This window comes from Micropterus salmoides, unplaced genomic scaffold (genome assembly GCF_014851395.1).
Source record: "Micropterus salmoides isolate LMB-PRFRI ecotype aquatic unplaced genomic scaffold, ASM1485139v1 Ms_hic_scaffold_2745, whole genome shotgun sequence".
In the NCBI taxonomy this organism is placed as follows: Eukaryota; Metazoa; Chordata; class Actinopteri; order Centrarchiformes; family Centrarchidae; genus Micropterus; species Micropterus salmoides.
In genome coordinates this window covers 4173-23811 of record NW_024041979.1, presented here as the reverse complement: position 1 = coordinate 23811, position 19639 = coordinate 4173, and the positions used below count along the sequence as shown (strand labels likewise).

The window sequence follows — 19639 nt, the reverse complement described above, 5'->3', positions numbered from 1 at the left end:
AACACTGCTGAGACTCCACTGAGGTTCTGTACGCTGCAGAAGCAAAAGCAGGGTGAAAAATCATGTTGATTAAGATTTAATGTAAACATTTCATATACAGTTGGGAAGATTAGACGGACTTACGAACTGAGCGGAGACGACGAACACACAATGTTGTTCACCTTCTCAGAAAGATATGAGCCAAAACTTTCTCTCTATTTATCTCATTCCCATTATATTGTAAAATTTTCCCATCCACAACAACCACCGAGTCTGCGTTTGATAACCAGATGACTTGTCAGATGTTTGACAAGTTAGAAAAGCAACAGAGAATTTGTTGGAATTCCTTGAAGGAGAGATAATGTTTTCCATCAAAACCAGATGTTTAACTTTCTTGGCCCTCCATGAACTTGTTTAGTCATTACATTGCATGTAAGACAACGAATGTTCTCATCGCTGACGTTTTAACTTGTGAATCACATCTTTAGTGATAGAATTAATGGATTAAATGACAAGGGGGTCACCTTTCTGAACCCACATAGAGTTAACACTCAGAACACAGAACTTTGAAGGCTTTTTTAGCCCCTAGTTTGGTTTTGAGGCAAATTTCCTGTCTGGTTCAGTCTCAGCGTTTGCAGCAGCAGCCAAGCACAGATCTGATACTGATATCTGATATCGGCCGAGTCAATAGCTGGATCGGGTATCTGTGACAAGGGGCACCAAACTATTCAGTTAAATTAAGTGCGTACTTCACGATGTATCAGCGGTGCGCGGTCGACCCAAACAGTTAGGAAGCAAAAGTCAAGTCCTGATGTTGCCTTACACATAAAACAATGAATCCCAGTCTCTTCCTCACAGTGAGGAATACAGCTGATTCATTTCAAACTGATTTCAGATTGATACTTGGCATCAGCCAATACCCAAAGCCCAGGTACTGAAAATGTCAGATCAATGCTTCCCTGGCAGCAGCAGGAAGCTTCGTCAAACAAGCTCAGATAAAGACATGTACACTAGCAGCTCAGCAGCAGACAGACACAGTAAGATAGTGGACCATCTAGAAGCTAAACAAAGACTGAATATGGGACTATTGGACGTTTGCTAAAATATTAGCCATAGCAACTCAATAAGTGGATAATATGTAGAGCTGGGGTTTGGTAGAATTCCTTATTTCATTAGGTTTATTTCAAGTTTGCAAGTAACTGAGTTATAAAATCTTACAGTGAAAAATTAAAGTGAGAACTTTAATCTGCTGAAAAGGCAAAAACCATTTCAGCTGGCAGCCCGGTTCATGTTTACAACCTGTAGATGCAACCCAATATTATGAAATGGATGTGACCGTACACAAGAGCTCTATACACACTAAACCTTTTTTGGGCTCCTTTCTCCAAATACGATCAGCCGGATCGCTTCTCTGGAGAAGTCGTGGTCGTGTTGAACTCCAAAACCGCTCGCTGTTCCAGAGTGATTGTTTTCCCTCACAAACGATCCTGCCAGAGTAAAACTTTCTACATTTTTCTTCTCTACATTGCAACTAAAAACAGAATGAAGGAGAAATAAACGATTTGATGAGATATTTTTTTGCCGTAAAAGCTAAACTTGGGTATTCAGCCAACTGGGATCCAAAACAAACCCAGTCAGGGGTTCAGGGCCTTGCCTCAGGGACACCTTCTGGAGTGGTCCATGCAAGCCTAGACCCTACTGACTGAGCAATTGCTGCCCCTGATTCCCTCTATCCCCTAATATACCTTTGCTTTCCCTGCAATAACATGTCAAAATATCTGCCTAGACATGTCTTTAATCTTCCATACGAGTGGTAGAAATATCACCTACTGATTATACTAATGTTTTACCTTGTATTTCATCTGAAATAGTGCTTTTTTTCAAATTATGGCACCTGGTTTCTCCTGTTTATCTTCATACACCATGTTTTTTCAATTTATCATTGTCATCTTAAAGCTCTTGGACTAGGTTGGTCCTTGTGAATCCCTTTAAGACACTATATGTAATATTGAGCTATGCAATTATAATTGACTTGATATGAACAAACCAATAAACCTGTCTGAGTTTTTTCTTCGATCTAACATGTTTCTACAGAAAAACACGCTCTTAAAATAGTGTTTGACTTAGAATTTAAGTAGTAAATTCCTGTGGCAGCATCATTTAAAACGCATAAGACGACACATATTTCAGGATTACTGCACTGGCTCGAGTGTAAAAAATAGTTTCCAAAAGAAGAGAGCAAATCAAAAAATAAATGCACACATCTCAAAGCTGGCAGGTGAGGATATTCTGAGGTTGGAAATTCTTCATCGAAACCAGATGAACTTTTGAAGGTCTTATGCAATAAAACTGACTGCTGTTTACTGTATGTAGGAGTGTAAAAAGTCTTCCTCACACGCGCACACACACACGCACGCATTCAAACAGCGAAACACGTGTGCATGACCTAATGAACCAGCCAATAACGAGTGTGTACAAGCTCGTCAAACTGTGTGGTTTTCACTGCGGTTTATTCTCCGTCCAAAACGCTGCTGGCAGGCATCTGTGCGTTTAAACAGCAGACACATGTCAGCGCGCCTAAAGTGGTTAAATTACAAACATTTTTTAGAAATCTCATCGTTTTTCTAAGGATGTGACCACAGCCGAGGCAGGGGGGAGGTTTCCAGAAGGTCATGTCTCTCTTAAGCGGAGAGTATGTCTTTGTGTGAGAATAAATACTCTATCAAAGATCTGAATTTTTCAGTGAATACCACAAGTTATTGAAGACTCATTTAATGATTTTTTTCTTCCCTGAAAAAGGGGCACTGTCCATTTAATTTGTAATCTGGCCACAAGCAAGGCAATAATGTCGATGAAAAGGACTTGATTTGGCTCAGAAATATTGTTAAATGTCAGTTAAGTTTTTTTTTTAATTGGGAGAAAATAGAATTCAACTCCTGTCTAGACATCCATCCGTCTGATGAAAAGAAACAATCAAACATAGAAACACATGAAATAAACCAATTATCATTCCAAAAAAAAAAATGAAAGATGGGTTGAAAAATGGACAGTTGCACAGCCTGTCCTCCCTGAAAAAATTACCACATAGGTCATTTGTTGGAGCACGTTGTTACGACCCACATTTACATTTATTGTGGCGCCAGTGGCCGTACGACTGGTAGCAAACGAGGAAGTCAGGTGACGTATTATAAATAGCGAGAAAGTCTGCGTAAGGAGGTGGATGGGATGGTGGATGAGTCGAACCCGGGACTTTCACACAGGAGAAAGGTGTTCGAGTCCCATGTGCACCTTTTTACATTGGTTGCAAAAGATTTTGGTGAACCCAAATTTTTCATAGCACCTTTAGCACCATAACAGTATATAATAACCTTCTGTCATTTCCCATACACATAGTTATGTAAATGACTGTAAAAAAAGGAGCCTGACGTGCAAATCCCGAAAATCTTTACTACACGTTGCAGCGACGTAGATCATAAGAGCTGTTATTGGTCGGCTTGGTAGCATCTCATTTCCTCCAAGCTCCCAGGAAGTGCTCCCTGCACTGAAGCGTGTTTTACGCGTGGCCAAACAAGCGACTGTAAAACAGTGAATACTTTCTTTTGAGCATCACAACCTCCGCAACATGACTCGTTCCCCGATCAAAAATTTTATCCATGAGGCTGATAACATTTGGAAAGTCAAGAAGAGCCGCACGATTATTATTTTATCCCCATTTAAGGTAGCGAGGGCAAAAACGGGAGTTAGCAGCGAAACATAGAAACTGGTACGGCTGACAAAAAAATTGTCCTGCGAAATGTTATGTGCACCAGTGCGACCAAGAAATAATTTTTGTCGCGCTCGACAGATTATTCGAGTATTGAGTTATTTTGAGTTTTACGTTAAATAGCGTCACGCGAGTTCCTTCAAGTGTGAAGTCACATGATCACGTGACTTATGTACTTATTTTAACCCAAACAATGGTGATTTAACTAAGTAGTTTTGTTGCTTAAACCTTAACCAAACCATTTCACAATGTTAACCACGTGTTTAATGTCATGTGACTTACATAACGTAGATAAGGTCCGATCGCCTGTCGCTGGACTGGTAACGGGAAATGCTGTCTTGTTTTGGGAGGCACCGATAAATGAACTATTTTGTTGTTTAGGTTGGTTCAAGATGCTGTGTCGTCTGGAGTTCAAACGTGGGAAATTATAGATTATACCTTGTGAAGGTTTTGATTGGGTGTACAGTTGACTGTTCCTACCAACTAGGGCTGGACGATATGGCCAAAAATGTTATCACGATAAAAAGTTTCAAATCTTTTTATATCGATAATTATCACGATAAGTATCAAATCGTTTTTTTTTTTCGAGTTTAAAGGCTGATTTTTGCTCCTGAGTTAAAGTTGAAGAAACCTGTTGGTTAATGGTGGTTTAAACTCTTTTTTATATTCAACACTTGATGCCAAACAGTGGATCACTTCACAAATCTGAGGTAGAACATACAAAACATTTATGATAAAATATTTGTCAACAAATATGCACGAGTAAAATTAAGTAAAAGCTTTTTTCCGGCCTTTTTCCTCAACTAATTATTAAAAAATTAAGTCCTGATTCGTGTATGATTCAAGTGAATAAAATCAAACATTTATTGAATATTCGAATATTCATGTTTCCTTTTTATAATCCAATTCTTGCATCTTACTACATATTAGAAAAACAGCGTCACAGACCTACTTTTATTCACACTAGCAGTGCAATATGAAAATATAACCTGCATCATGGCTTCCCCTTATGCTAATGTCCTATACGACTGTGCTAATCAGTCTGATGTGGTAATCCACTGGTAACCATACAAATAAAACACCTGAGCTCTTCTCCCTCCTGTGTATTTTCTGTCTGCCAGTACTTCTGAACACCTCGCAGAGTCAGTCCTTTCAGCAAGTGCCCAAAGAAGCGACATCTGTTTCCCTTTACGTGCGGTGATAGCGGCCTCTAAGGAGGAAGTCAGGTGACGTTATTATGGAGTGACAAAGTCCACGCTAGTAGGAGGACGAGGTGGATGTGTGGCTTTAACACCACAGGCCGCTGTTACTTTCCTGTATGTGTAGGCGTGTTTATTTAAGCCCAAACCACAAACTTTCCCTAACAAAAGTCATTTTTGTGATTAAGCCTAATTAAAGCTTAACAGGACAGACATTTAACGAAGCCACAAACAAATGATGTAGTCCTGCTCCAACTCGTTCTCACTCCCAACTTGTCACATATGGATGCATGATCAAGACCCGTTGGCGTCAGCTTGTAACGCAGTGGGGGAAGCCCCGTAGCGTCACTTTTTATTGGTAAGGGTAGGTATATGATATTTAACAGAAAAGACAGAGTAAGGAGCTGGTTGGAGGGCCAGAAACCAGACTTTCAAACCGGGAGACCAGTGTTTGTCTCCAGTGTGAAACAAAAAGTAACATTACTTAACTTACGTGTTAACTGACATACGTAGTTATGTTAACCCAAACTATGATCTTGCAACGTTTCACAACATTTCATGGTGATATTTTGCAAAGTTAACGTTTTATTTTGAAAGTTTAACCATTTATTTTTAAAAGTCCATATTTATTTTTGCCAACAGTTGCTAACTTGACTATAGAGCCCTAAACGTTGAAAAACTACGCAACACCAAGGGGTCTTGACCAAGCGTCAATCTGTGACGAGTCGGGAGTGAGAATGTGTTACCTGCTGACAAAACTCTTCTACGTATAGTTGTAAGAGACCTGGATCAACTACATAGTTTGTGGTTTAATTTAAAGTACCTCCAGCAGCAGCTGTCACTCAGCTCCGTCTGCTCGTTACTCTTACAAACCGCGGTGAGGTCGATATTTGGGCAGGCGATGGCTTACTAAGCCCAGAAACTGATGGTAATCAGCTTGAGCCGTTCATATAATATTAAACGCACTGAGGTTCTCTTGACGTAGTGCTGTGCACTGTGAATGTTATGGTCAGAGTAATGTCTTGGTTAGAAAATATTAAATATCTGTGTATAACTAACGCTGAGCTGTTAATTGACTTAATCAGTGGACCAAGCCGAATCTCAGGGCTGCTGTTTACTCTAGTTTCTGCTTCTCACACTTTAAAATGCAGATTTTTCATTAAATCAGAATCCACATCTGTTGAATTCAACCGAGACTGCACTGTCACATGCAGCTGTCGGCGCTCTTCCCCACAGCTGGATCGCATCGGAAATCTAACAAAATGACAACCAGACAATCTTAAAATATAGATGAACGCTCTGCCCTGCTGTGTGTGTAGTTTCCTGTAGTGTCTTTAGTGTAACGTTGAAAATATTGTGGCAGAAAACCTCTACAGCATACACCAATACAGATTTCACCCCCTGACATGAGAAATGTCCCTGACCTACAGGTAAAGTGACCAGTTTTTAAGTCAAAAGTGGGTTTAACTCACACCTCCGTCCTAAAAACACACGCTCCCTTCTTTCCACATAGGCTTCAAAGACACACACCCTCTGTGTTTGGGCATAAATTATACATTTTTATGAAACGTTCCAACTCACAAAAACTGAACATCCAGCTAGATGAACCTTTATCAGCTGACACTTGTGACATTTTGCAGACTGAGAGATAAATCGATCATGAAAAGCTGCAGCCCGAGTGAGCTTCAGAGACACACCTCCTTCCCGAACCCCGGATTTAAGGACACCAACCCTCAAACACACCCACACACACACACACACACTTTTCTTTTGTAATAAAGCGTCATTTAATAAGAGAAGGATTTTGTTGGCCGAGCCGGTTGGAGACGGAGGAAGACGCACTGGCTGCCAAATCAGTGTTTTCACAGCCTGAATCACAGCTTACCACTGATACTGGCCCAGGGAGGAGCGCACACACACACACACACACACACAGAGCGACAAATTACACTGGATACCAAAGGAGTGATAAATGTGCACGTACATGCACACAAACAATCGCCCACACACACACACACACAATAATGCGTGTGTATAACTACACGCTAATAAGCAACTACAACAAGTCTGAAACACACACACGTGCCGGCATCTACAGTACACACACACACACACACACACACACACACACAAGTGGCAGAAATGCATGAAGACACACACATGCTTATACAGTACATATACACACATACCAAAAATCAGACAATACACACACAAATACACACAAAATCACAAACAAAAAATAAATAAATAAAAATCTCACACACCTGCATTTCTTTCTCGCCCTCCTCTGTCTAGCCTCATTCTTCAACACACACACACACACACTAAACTGTTCACATTGAGTGGAGAATAACAACAGTCGCCATCAGAAGGCCTTCTTCTTGGAGACGAATACCTCCTTCTCTCCCGCTCTCAGGTTTTTTTTTTTTTAATGTCTTTCTGTCTCTGTCTACCTCCCTCCCTCTCCCTCTCTCTCTCTCTCTCTCTCCCTCTCTCAATCACTCCTTTGGTGCAGTTTGGGCTGTTTCCATGGCAACGCGCCGAGTCCCATGGTCGCTGGAGGGAGAGAGCGCTACCCCGCTCGTCCTGCCCAAAAAAACATGGGGGGGGGGGAGAGAGAGAGAGAAAAAACACTCCTCCTAAACACTCCTTCAAACTGTGGACTACAATGTGTGTGTGTGTGTGTGTGTGTGTGTGTGTGTGTGTGTGTGTGTGTGTGTGTGTGTGTGTGTGTGTGTGTGTGTGTGTGTGTGTGTGAGTGTGTTTTATTTTTTTCCCCAAATGATTGGAGTAGCTACCAAAAAACACCAATTTCAGTCTGTCTGCCTGAGTCTTTGTCTTTCTGAGAAACAGACGCGGATACTTCTGTGCTGCTTTCAAGATATTGATAATTACAAGATTATTGATTTACACACATTTTCACTCCCACTCTGGGTTATTACAGGACTTTATTACCATAATTATTAACACATGAAACACGCAGTCAAGTCTAATCTAATGCACTTTGATTGATTAGAAGTATTTCGTGATGAGCTGATCAAATCTACATTATTATGAGCCGCAAACTGAACTGAATCACATGTTTATGTATGAATGGTTTTTATTATCGTCGGCCTGTTTTTCTGTTTAGGGTCCCATGATGGTTTTTCACAACCCGGCACGAAGAACATTTTGGAAAGAATCATGAATAGTAAATTAATTTTTAGCTTGAAAATTGACAAATTTTGTAACATAAAGGGGGAAAAAAGGTCAATGTGGGCAATTTTATTAAAGAAAAATGCAATTTTCTGCTTTGAAAACCCACACAAGTTTATATCCATCTGTGATTAAGTGCTACAACGGATGATTTCATATAATAATCAATATTCAAATGTTATTGAATATGGCTTTTTCTAGACACACAGAATAAATAAAAGAAAGAAATTAAATAGAAAAGAAAGAAAAAGGAGGTTGTGCCTGTCGCAGAAGAAACATGGCTGCAGATCGTCTGTCGCCTATTTCATTTTTATTCATAGGTTCATTCAACAGGCAGCCTGAGAGGAGAGCAGAGGAGGGAAGAGGGGTGAAGATAATGAAATAGGGTGAGAGAAAGGAGAGATGAAAGGGGGGAGAGGAGAAGGATGGGGGGTAAAGCTGAAGATTGGTAGAGGGAGAGGAGATGAGATAAGTGATGACGAAAGAGTAGGGAAAATGGAGAAGCAATGGTGGTAAAGAAGAAAAGTTCAGCTGGAAACGGACGGTGAAGAAAAAGGGTGAGGGAGATAAAAAAAAAGGAAACGGATGGAAGACGGAGAAAAATTAAAAAGGAGGAGAAGGAGGGATAAAGATGAACAGGAAGAGAAACACAGGAAGATGGTGGCAGGAAGGAAAAAGACAAGTAAAAGAATCGAGAAGGAGGAGGAAGACCGAAGAGGAGTTGGAAAGCTGAAGTAAAAAGGGAGGAGGAAGAGTGGGGGATGGATAAAGAAGAAGTGGAAGAGGGAAAGAGGTGGCGGGGGGGAGCGAGAGACGACGAGAAGATATAAGTGTAAGATAACTTAAAGTGATGAAAAGTAGGGAGGGAGGAAAAGAAAAGGATTAAACGGGCAACAAGGGAAGGAGGAGATGAGAGGGGGGAGGAGGACCAGAAAGATGAGAGGTTGGAAAACGAAAGATGTATTTGTCTTTTCTCCTCCACCTCTTTCCTTCTTTGCTTTCACTTCTTTTCTAGCACTTTTCATTTTGCATTGTCCTCCTCTCTCCTCCAACTTTCTCCTCTTCCACTTTTCCTCCTCAGCTCTTCTTTCCAACCCTTTTCTCCTGCTTTTGTCTCATAATCTTCGCCCATTTATTTCCCTCCCTCCCTCCTTCCCTCTCTCTTTGATTCTTTTTCAAAGGCCTCCCAAACTCCTGCGTCCTCCCGCAGCGTCATTTGTTTGTACATCAATAATTTCTGGTGACAAACGGCGGCCTTTTCATCGCTCACATGCCAACCTGAAGCCTGACACGCTCACTTTCTTATTTCTTTTGATTTTCGCCTTTTTTGTGTGTGGAGAGAGCAGTCGCTTCGACAGGTAGATGTCAAGTTTCCATATTTCTGTTGTCGGCTGAGATAAATACCCCCCCCCCCACCGAAAAATCAGACAAAGAAGGATGAAGAGAAATAGGAACAAAATTCTCCAAAAACCCAAAAACTAAAAAAAAAAAAAAAAAAAACCTAAACTAAAAATCAATTAATAACTTTAATGAAATAAAATGTTTCCGAGAAAACTCCCAAAAGTGTCTGAGTCCATTTACATTATGAAATCGATAAGATTGATTGTTACTTTCTGTATCTGTTGTTTCTTTAAAGTCATCTGAGTAACGACATGAAATACATTTACTCATTTGGCAGACGCTTTTATCCAAAGTGACTTACATTTGAGGAACAACATACAATCATTAACAGAGCATAAAATACAGCACAAGATGTACAACTGATAATACATAATAAAAGCAGCAGTAAATACTAGTAAGCGCTCATGGCACATATCGCATCAATCGGGTGAATACCTAGGGAAAGAAGTTAGAGTTGACAAAAAGTGCAATCAATACACCAAATAACATTAAATGGATTGTACTCCTGTAACACCGTCAGACTCACAAGATGGACCATTTTAAAATGCAGAAAAATCGACTTTGCTGTGCCAAAAATTCTTCTTCTTGGTCAAAGCATGGCGCCTACATTACCCTCAATGCATCTCGACCGCCAACAGTTCTGTCTGAGGTTTAAGGCCCGTGTCCACCAAAGCGTTTTTTTCTGATGCCAGCGTCATTTTTCAATTCATTGCAATGGGAGCGCCACGTTTTTGCAACCTGGTAAAAACATCAGCATCGTGACGAGACGCTGAGCGTCTTTTCCGCGCTGACCGTTTTTTCCCGGTCGCCTTCTCTTCATGCAGAGCAAGGCCCACAGCAAGTAGGCCTACCCTACTTTGTGGTGACATTTTCTACACATTTAAGTAGGTAGCCTACTTGCAACGGATCACCTCCATGGATAGTACGTATCATAGCAACCATAGCAACCACAAAACGCACCGTAGCGCTACCAGCTAGGCGTTTTCAGAACAGCAGCTGACGTTTTCAGCTGGTAAAAAAAAGCTTTGGCGAGCTGAGGCAATACCAAAAGGCGACGTGAAGAATCGTCACTATTCACGGCATCATCAATGCACGCACGCCACACGGGGTGTCCTGAACAAGCCCGCCATTTTTAAATAGTTTAGCCAGAGATTGTGATATAGTAACTGTAACAATACTTTATTATTATTATTATTATTATATTATTAATTGTGTGTCACGTTTAAAGGACACTTATTAAACAGCTTTTCCAGTTCTATATTGTAGTTCTGTGACTCCTGTATTGCAGCTTTGCATGATTCAAAAAAATCATTTTCTTCCTTATACTGGCTCTTCATGTAGGCCTTCATTTCAGCCTCTGTCTGAAACAAGCTGTAGATGCTCCTGTCTCTTTAAGGCCCCTCCTCTCAAAGCCCACTGTTTCCTGATTGGCAACTTTTTTCATGTACGCAAGCTTGTCTATTAAACACGAGAGGCGTCACTTGGTCTTATTTACGTTGGCCAACTTTTGAATTGAACCTCAAACTGAGTTGTTTTTAGTTTTTTGACGAGATTAGAACTGAGGTAAGGACGCATTAATTGGTTGTTGAACTGTGGGTTTTGTATCGAGTGCTTACTGTATAATACAGTTCACACGGCTGAACTTTGTATATATTTGCTGTCAGTAGGAAGGCCGACCTGATAAGGTTATATCACATTATTTAATGCCATGACTTGACTCTCAAATTATCTTTCTCATATCATTATAATTTGATATTCCTTCTCCACCATTGCTCATAATAATAATTCATGCATCACCTAATTTCAACACAGACCTGGCCTACAAGAAAGAACAGTGTATGTTTAATCTATCTAATATTGTGTTGGTCATACTATACACTGATTTACCGCTTGTCTGTTTTGAATAATAAAGGAGGGTAAAGAGCTTAAAAATTAATCGAATATTAAGTCGCAATATTGGCTAGTTAGGGTTAGTCTGAGCCACAGCCTCCCCTCAATAATAATAAATAATAACAACCGTGTACTCAAAGATGGCGGCGTTTCGTTCCATCAAAAGTAGCTCATCGAGCATAAAAAAAAATTTATATTAAACCTTCCTGGATCAAAAACAAATGGTGGTCTGAGAACTCACAAGTGTGTTTCTGAGAGGAAAACAAACTCTGTAATGAAGCGGTTTCAGGTGAGCTGCCTCTGGTCTGTGAGGAAGTAGTGGTGTTAGCCTGGATTGGCCTTTAGGTGTGTGTGAGACTGCAGACACACTGGTACATGTTGTATATCATTAACTGTTAGTGTGTACGTGTGTGTGTCACTCTCCCACTTGTGATAGTAAAGAGAACAAGTGACATCCCATCAGCCCCTTCACCACAACCCCCCCTATATCCAATGACACACACACACACACACACACACACACACACACTCGAACACACAGTGAAGCTGCAGCCAAGCAGAGAAAATAGTTTGGCTGCACATCCTGTACTGCTTGTTTAAGCTCCACACTGTGAAACACCAAACTCTCTCTGTGTTTCTTTGTCTCACTGTCTCTTTTTCACTCTTTTTGTTCTCTTTGTCCCTCTTTCTTTCACACACTTTACTTTCTCAGACACACACACAGCTCACTATGTGGACAAAGCCTTCATTCAGTGGAGGTTTTGGTCAAGCGGCTCGGCCTGCTGGTGAGACTGAGGAGCTGATCCAGATCTGACTGACTGGTTTTTATATCTGAATTTACAGGATGCTTAGAAGGTTGTGTTTTTATTAGAGCTGGCCAAGATTATGTGTTCACCTGGCTGATTGATTTCATATCCTGAGCAGTTTTAAGATCGCTAATGTTTTGTTTTCCTTTTCATTCGACTGACTGCTTTCCAGGTTTACTGACTGATTATTAAGTCTGAAGAACTCATTTTGAGATGATGGATGGTAGATTTCTAGTCTGGGTGACTTGTTTTCCTGATTTTATTGTATAAGTTTTAACTTCTTGACAAATCTATGTATAGGTCCGTTTTCTCACCGTTTCTCAAGGTTGACAAGTCAGTCAAACCCATTTTTGGACACGGAAAGGCCAAAACAACCTCGCGGGTAAAGACGGCTAAGAAATAAAACATTCAGATTTAGGTGACTGATTTAAACTTTTACTGTAAACTGTTTGATTCTTTTGGTTTGAGTGACCGGCTTTAAGCTCATTTCAAGTCTGACTGACTGGATTACTGTCTGATTTGAGTTCGGCCTTTATTGTTTTTCAGATTTGTTGACTGGCTGGTTGCATTTCCTGCCTGTGTGAGTCTCTGTGACGAAAGTTGGGAGAACAATACAGGACGTTTACTGCCAGACTGTGATGCAATCTATGTGTAAGTATGTGTGTGCGCATACAGCCTCTTAATATGATGCAACGGTGAATTGAATGCGTACGTAACTGTGTGTCTATAGGCTGTGTCTGTGTATACATACAGCTTGTGTGTGTGTGTGTGTGTGTGTGCAGTATGATGCAATGTGCAGCGCAGCCAGCAGAAAGCAGCTACGCACTCCAATAAATAGACATACTGGCACCGGGGATGTGTGTGTGTGGGAGAGAGGGAGAGAGGGAGTACTGTACTACTGCAAATGTGTGTACTGTTGGTGCGTGAGCGAGTGTGTAAACAAGTGTGAAAGAGTGTGTGTGTGTGTGTGCGTACTATTAGACATGCAAAAAGGAAAGAATCCTAGCAGGAGGTGCGTTAGAGCAGCAGGGGAAATGAATGCATGTGTGTGTCTGCATGTTGACCAGCTGGCGTTCCACATGTGGACATGTCCTGCAGAGCCAGAGACACCTGCAGAGAGACCCGCTCCTATCTTTGCCCGGAGTGTGTGTGAATGATATAAATGTGTGTAACTTCATAATGCATGCATGTGTGTGTGTGTGAGAGCCTGCCAGTTGGTGGGTGTGTTATGAATGCGTAATGTACGTATGAGTCAGTTGGCGTGTGTATATCTGTTTATTAGACAATGCAGTATCAATACAGTACACACAGTACAGTACGCAGTGCAGAGAGTCTGAATACAATAATTCAGTATCAGTACATGAGTTGACATGTGTTTCAGTAACAATGTGGTGAGTCAGAATATTATTCAGTATGAAAACAGTGACCCACATTTGAATTCAATGTAACCACAGTGTATCTGGACATTAGTTAGTATTCAGTGAAAGGAGTCAAAACATCCTTCCCTGTCAATACAGTGAGTCACAATGCGATTCAGTAGTGATACAGTGAATTATGACATGATTCTGTATCATTACAACGATGATTCAGTATCAATACAGTGAGTCAGAGTGAAATTCTGTATTAATCTAGGGTGACCATTGGTTTCCATCACCAGTCCCAGCTCAACTCTACTCGGCCGTGCTCCGTTTTCCATTGCAGATAGTACCCAGAGATGCCAATATTCGAAATCTACACAGCTGATTTCTCACCTCAAAACTTCTCAGAAGAGGATTTAGTGAAGAAATTACGTATGAAAACTGTAAAATATAAAACTTTCTGTTGCCGGCTTCTGTCTGGCGCACGCAATGATGATGCAGTGAATAGTGACGATTCTCTCTGACCAATCAGCAGTCTGTCGTGTTTTCACGTCACATTTTAGTATCCCTCAGCTCGCTTGGAACCTCCACGGAGGTACAACTTTTCCACAATGGAAAACCAAACAAAGGCAAGTCGAGGCGAACTGGTACCGTGCAGCGGAAACGCGGCTCATACGTCCTCTTTTTAGGACCAAATAAATGTGTCCAGCCGGGATTTCTAAATCGCTCAAAATGTCCGGGACTCGGCTTCTGCTTTCTACTGTCGGCATTCGCTGCGTGTTTTTGTATTGCCTCGACCTTTCTCTTCAAGTCCCGCCTACTCGCACCCCGCCATTGGTCAAACGGCATCTCAATCATCACCCTCAGCATCAACAGCCAAGACACAGAGCAGCAGCTTGCTTGTCAACAGTGGCACATGGCGCCTGAACAGCGTAAGAAATGCGTCTGTAAACGGTAGCGGCACTCTTACATTTTCTTGCGTATCGGCACTCCTCACAAGCTGCCGGTACTTTTGTCTGCCCCCTCCACCGACGCTGACGGAGTATGTCACTTTTGAACCGTCCACAATCACTGCCTGGATGCCGCGGGACATTAAGAAGGTTGATGTGGTGCTACAGCACACTTCTAGAAATGTTGAACTCGTTGCACGAATTGTTCTGATTATTGACGCGCTTAGCATTAACAAATTAGAGGCTAACCCCCATGTAGAGTAATTTCTGGCACACAGATTTAATGAATGAGTACAAGGTACTATAATGCAACTACTGTAACTGGAATAAATATTATACTAGTAGGTAGGTAGGTACATTCATTTTATCACAATATAACAGGTTATATAGTGAAATTGAGTTTGTAACTCCCTTCTGCTACGTAGCAGACAATATACATTAACATAGAAACAATTATAAAAATGGTAAGCAGAAATAAAGTATATTCAATGGAGCAGTGCTGAGGATGAATTTGAGCTTAGGAGTCTGATAGCTTGGGGGGAAAAGCTGCTCTGCAGCTGGTGGTGCGGCAGCTGTTGGTACTATAGCAGTAAATAGTGGTACACTATTACCAAAAATAATAAATACACTAATATCAGCACTAATCAAATCTTAAAAAGACAGAAAGAAAGACTGTTATTTGTGAATCAGTTGAATTGTTAAATATCAATAAGCTGATGAAATATTACAAATAGACTAATAAAATAAAGAAACTGTAGGCAGACATACAACAAATAAAGTGTAACCGATAAATATATTATTATACTAACATTGAACTTTATAATATTATACTAATTCATACTAGTTACTCCTCCAGGTGGATAGAGCCTCTGTAGTACTCACTGCCATGGTGGCCCCACTGTCCTCCTTTCTGAAAACCAAAGTATGGTCACTGAAATCAGTACAGTGTGATCCAGTCTCAATGCAGTGAGTCAGACCCTGATCCAGTCTCAATGCAGTGAGTCAGACCCTGATCCAGTCTCAATGCAGTGAGTCAGACCCTGATCCAGTCTCAATGCAGTGAGTCAGACCCTGATCCAGTCTCAATGCAGTGAGTCAGACCCTGATCCAGTCTCAATGCAGTGAGTCAGACCCTGATCCAGTCTCAATGCAGTGAGTCAGACCCTGATCCAGTCTCAATACAGTGAGTCAGACCCTGATCCAGTACCAATGCAGTGAGTCAGACCCTGATCCAGTCTCAATGCAGTGAGTCAGACCCTGATCCAGTATCAATACAGTGAGTCAGACCCTGATCCAGTCTCAATGCAGTGAGTCAGACCCTGATCCAGTACCAATGCAGTGAGTCAGACCCTGATCCAGTATCAATACAGTGAGTCAGACCCTGATCCAGTCTCAATGCAGTGAGTCAGACCCTGATCCAGTCTCAATACAGTGAGTCAGACCCTGATCCAGTCTCAATGCAGTGAGTCAGACCCTGATCCAGTACCAATGCAGTGAGTCAGACCCTGATCCAGTCTCAATGCAGTGAGTCAGACCCTGATCCAGTATCAATGCAGTGAGTCAGACCCTGATCCAGTCTCAATACAGTGAGTCAGACCCTGATCCAGTCTCAATGCAGTGAGTCAGACCCTGATCCAGTATCAATACAGTGAGTCAGACCCTGATCCAGTCTCAATGCAGTGAGTCAGACCCTGATCCAGTACCAATGCAGTGAGTCAGACCCTGATCCAGTATCAATACAGTGAGTCAGACCCTGATCCAGTCTCAATGCAGTGAGTCAGACCCTGATCCAGTATCAATACAGTGAGTCAGACCCTGATCCAGTACCAATGCAGTGAGTCAGACCCTGATCCAGTATCAATACAGTGAGTCAGACCCTGATCCAGTACCAATGCAGTGAGTCAGACCCTGATCCAGTATCAATACAGTGAGTCAGACCCTGATCCAGTATCAATGCAGTGAGTCAGACCCTGATCCAGTATCAATGCAGTGAGTCAGACCCTGATCCAGTACCAATGCAGTGAGTCAGACCCTGATCCAGTCTCAATGCAGTGAGTCAGACCCTGATCCAGTATCAATGCAATGAGTCAGACCCTGATCCAGTCTCAATGCAGTGAGTCAGACCCTGATCCAGTCTCAATACAGTGAGTCAGACCCTGATCCAGTCTCAATGCAGTGAGTCAGACCCTGATCCAGTCTCAATACAGTGAGTCAGACCCTGATCCAGTACCAATGCAGTGAGTCAGACCCTGATCCAGTCTCAATGCAGTGAGTCAGACCCTGATCCAGTCTCAATGCAGTGAATCAGACCCTGATCCAGTATCAATACAGTGAGTCAGACCCTGATCCAGTCTCAATGCAGTGAGTCAGACCCTGATCCAGTACCAATGCAGTGAGTCAGACCCTGATCCAGTCTCAATACAGTGAGTCAGACCCTGATCCAGTCTCAATACAGTGAGTCAGACCCTGATCCAGTCTCAATGCAGTGAGTCAGACCCTGATCCAGTCTCAATACAGTGAGTCAGACCCTGATCCAGTACCAATGCAGTGAGTCAGACCCTGATCCAGTCTCAATGCAGTGAGTCAGACCCTGATCCAGTCTCAATGCAGTGAGTCAGACCCTGATCCAGTCTCAATGCAGTGAGTCAGACCCTGATCCAGTATCAATACAGTGAGTCAGACCCTGATCCAGTCTCAATGCAGTGAGTCAGACCCTGATCCAGTATCAATGCAGTGAGTCAGACCCTGATCCAGTCTCAATACAGTGAGTCAGACCCTGATCCAGTCTCAATGCAGTGAGTCAGACCCTGATCCAGTCTCAATGCAGTGAGTCAGACCCTGATCCAGTATCAATGCAGTGAGTCAGACCCTGATCCAGTCTCAATGCAGTGAGTCAGACCCTGATCCAGTATCAATGCAGTGAGTCAGACCCTGATCCAGTCTCAATGCAGTGAGTCAGACCCTGATCCAGTATCAATGCAGTGAATCCAGTGAGTAGGAATATAGTTCTGAACCAACACAGGAAGTCAGAATATGATTCAGTCTCAAGAATATCATGGGATCAATCAAGTCGCAGTATTAATTAATAAATCAGTCCGTATCAATAGAGTGAATCAAAACATGATTCAATATCAATACATGGAGTTAGAATATAAATGTAAATCAACACTGTGAGTCGACTCAGTATCAATAAACTAAAAACATTCTGTATTAATGTACTGTGTAGTATCTTTGTGTACTTCAGCAGTAAAAATACTTCACGCATAAACCAGGAGTACTTCTTGTGTAGTGTGGTGCGATGTGGTGTCGACCAATACGCTGCTTTATATTGGCTGCTTGTTAGGTCGGATATTTACCAAGGGTGCACGTAACGCTGTGCGTGTGTGCGCGTGTGTGTGTGTGTGTGTGTGTGCGTGTGTGTGTGTGTGTGTGTGTGCGTGTCCAGAGGCAGAGTGCGGTGAAGGGGAGCTAATCCAGTAAAGTAACAGAGAACCGACAGAGTCAGAGGTCATTATCATTCACACACCGCCGAACAAAACACCAAAACACACACCCATTCGCACACACAATGCACAATACTTAATCTGCACCACATTCTACACACACACACGCACAAAATACACACTGATTCTGCAACACTAACACACACACACACACACAGCTTTTGTCTTGATATTCATCTGTATCTTTTTTTACCGCTTCTCGTTTACACACACACGTGAAGCTGGAAAAACACTCAATTCTATTCTTCTTCTCTCCGCGCGCCCTCCCAACCAAACCAAACCCACTACCCACCCACCCACACAAACACACACACACACACCAGATGGGTCTTAATCTCCTGTTGCCATAAACAAACACAAAGCGTTCGAAGAAACAGACAGAGAGACCACTGTGTGTCGGTGTAACTTCATGTCATCTAACATCCTGTTAATTCCTGCCACGGCGTCAAACAAAACTCCTCTGAGTCACCCCCCCCCACCACACACACACACACACACACACACACACACACACACACACAGGCCTCGGACAGAGACGAGCAGAAAACAAGATAATTCTGCACAGATGTACTGGTGATCGGATCAGAGGCCTTTGCTTTTCCACGCTGTACTTGCACGCCGCGTGCATGAGGGCTGACATATTTGCTCCGTAGTCAATATCAGATATCAGTCGACGACGATCGAGGATTCCCCCAAACAGAATAGGTAACTGGAAAAAAAAAACCCTGCAGGGACACGTCCGGTCTGTTCAGCTTTTACTGGTTTGGTTTTTCAGCCGTGGTTTCTGGGGAACCGGCTGTCGTGTCCTGGTAGCTGCTCGCTCGGCCGACTGTTTTGTCTCCACAGCTACGGCCAGGATTGGTATTAAAACTCAGCAGCCAAACCCCACCCCACCCCCAAAAGCCTCGCCAAGTTAGCATCTGCTCCACTAGCATCTGTAGCTCAGTGGGTTTTCTCAACTGCCTCTTTAACTGGCCTTTCTGTAAACCATGAAACACTGCAAACCTGTGACGGTAAAGCGTGGGCACAGATTAAACAGATAGCAGCAAATATTATTTTATCAACTACTACAGCTCCAGTGGTTAGGGTTGTGCATCGAGAACCGGTTCACCAAATTTCCAAGAACTGTGGTTTAGAAACGACACTGAACACATTTTGACTCTGCTTAATCGGTTCCTAACTTCCTGCATATTTCAGCTCCCGGTTGAACTGCAGCTTTTTACGGTCCATAAAAGTTATCCAGTATCTGCCAGGACTCGCTACGCTGACCTAATGTCACGTCATTTGTTACGCAGCAAAGCATGAAGAAGACAGTACTTCTGTTTACATTCCTGCAAATGCCCTCTGGTGGACAAGCTATGCAACTACAACACTCATAACATGATTAAAGGCTCAGTCTCTCTGCATTTCTTTTTTAATTGTCATTAATCAGCTGTTACCGATTTATCAGCTGATAATAACGGCATGCTGATTTATCGGCCGGGCTTTAATCTAAAACATTAGAACATAATAAAATGTTTCCCAGAGCCTAATGTGTCATCCTAAATAATTTTTCCCCGTCCAACAGCCCAAAACAAAGATATTTCATTAACAGT

The 19639-nt window shown here is 42.2% G+C and overlaps 1 long non-coding RNA gene across 2 annotated transcripts; it reads left to right on the top strand.

The window, feature by feature from the left end:
* Positions 1-12080: 12080 nt before the first annotated feature.
* Positions 12081-13003, top strand: LOC119881850. Of its 2 annotated transcripts, none has more exons than XR_005440426.1 (3): positions 12081-12212; positions 12534-12615; positions 12780-13003. It is a non-coding gene; the product is annotated as an uncharacterized LOC119881850 (long non-coding RNA). The 2 variants fall into 2 exon arrangements; XR_005440427.1 differs by having other exon boundaries at positions 12534-12651.
* Positions 13004-19639: the final 6636 nt, after the last annotated feature.